Source organism: Macrobrachium nipponense, chromosome 31 (assembly GCF_015104395.2).
Source record: "Macrobrachium nipponense isolate FS-2020 chromosome 31, ASM1510439v2, whole genome shotgun sequence".
NCBI classification, from domain to species: domain Eukaryota; kingdom Metazoa; phylum Arthropoda; class Malacostraca; order Decapoda; family Palaemonidae; genus Macrobrachium; species Macrobrachium nipponense.
The window spans coordinates 33,986,032-33,986,838 of NC_061093.1; positions in this window are offsets into that span (position 1 = coordinate 33,986,032).

An 807-nucleotide genomic window follows, 5' to 3' on the forward strand; every position below is an offset into this window, starting at 1 on the left:
TCTACGTGCATGCTCACACATACTTAGGGGATAATTACTTCCAGCATGGAAGTCTAGGCGAACAAGAGTTGGGCACGGAAGCTCCTTTCAACAAGGATATGTGGCAAACAAATATCCTCGTTTACACAATCCTGCTTTTGTGCACTTTCTAAAATACAATAAGGACTTCTTTAGAACCTTTATCTTATGGAAGCAGTTTAGTTTGCACATCCTACAAGTTGGATGAAGAAATAACATTTCGTTCATAGTCACAAAGAGGCTCCTATATCATACATACATACATGCATACATACATACATACATATATATATATATATATATATATATATATATATATATATATATATGTGTGTGTGTGTGGGTGTGTGTGGTGCGTGTGTGTGTGTTGTGTGTGCGTGTTTTGTGTGTGTGTGTGTGTTGTGTGTTGGTGTGTGTGCCGGTGTTTTTACTATATATACACATTTTTTATATCTACAATATATGTAGCGTATAAATGCCGTCTTTTTTAAATACTTTCAAACTTTTCAACACTGACTTTGTAATCATTAATTGCAAAAGTAGGCGGTTTACCTCAGGAAATTCATTTCGACTAGTCTCAACAAAAGACTCAACATTTGAAACGAGTTTTCCAGTTATATTTTCAGCTTCCATTTCCATTTCAGTTCTAGACACTGTAATCAAGTTAATGAAAAATTGCAAGTAACTTTCCAGTTCACTCATGAATCTCTGAATGTGAGTTATCCTATAAAAGGGCAACAGGCGCAATGAGCTGCAAACATTTTGTACTGCACTGTATCTTACAGTATT